Here is a 581-nt window from a genome sequence, read left to right on the forward strand (position 1 = left end):
GGTTGGAGATTCATGATCCTTGAGGTCCCTTCCAACCAGGGCCATTCTGTGATTCTGTTACCTGGGAGAAGAGGCTGACCCTTTCTCGCTCCAACCTCCTTTCAGGAGTTGTAGGGGATCTATGAGGTCCTCTCGGGGCTTCCTTCAGACTGAACCATCCCGGTTCCCTCAGCCATTCCCATTAGGACTGCATTCCAGGCTCTGCCCAGCTCTGTTGTCTGTCTCTGGACACACTCCAGGGCCTCCACATCTTTACCGTACCGAGTGGCCCAAAACTGCACACAAACCACTCGAGGCTCCAGAATCCCACAGCGTGGTTGTGGAAGGGGCCTCAGGATCTCTGCCGTCCCCACCCGCAGCAGCACACAGCACCCACGTGTGTTCGGCCCCATCCCCGCCCTTCAACTGCGGGTCAGCGCCGCTCAGACCCCTCAGCCCTCTCTCCTTCGGGCACGCAGCCCCGGGGCTCTCGGCCCGTCCCCATCGGGAGGTGCTCCGGCCCCCAGCGGCTCTCTATGAGGCCGTCCCGGCATTTCCCGGTCCGCCCGAACCGAGGAGCCCCGCGACTCCGCGCGGCCTCT

This window comes from Meleagris gallopavo, chromosome 7 (assembly GCF_000146605.3).
Source record: "Meleagris gallopavo isolate NT-WF06-2002-E0010 breed Aviagen turkey brand Nicholas breeding stock chromosome 7, Turkey_5.1, whole genome shotgun sequence".
NCBI lineage: Eukaryota > Metazoa > Chordata > Aves > Galliformes > Phasianidae > Meleagris > Meleagris gallopavo.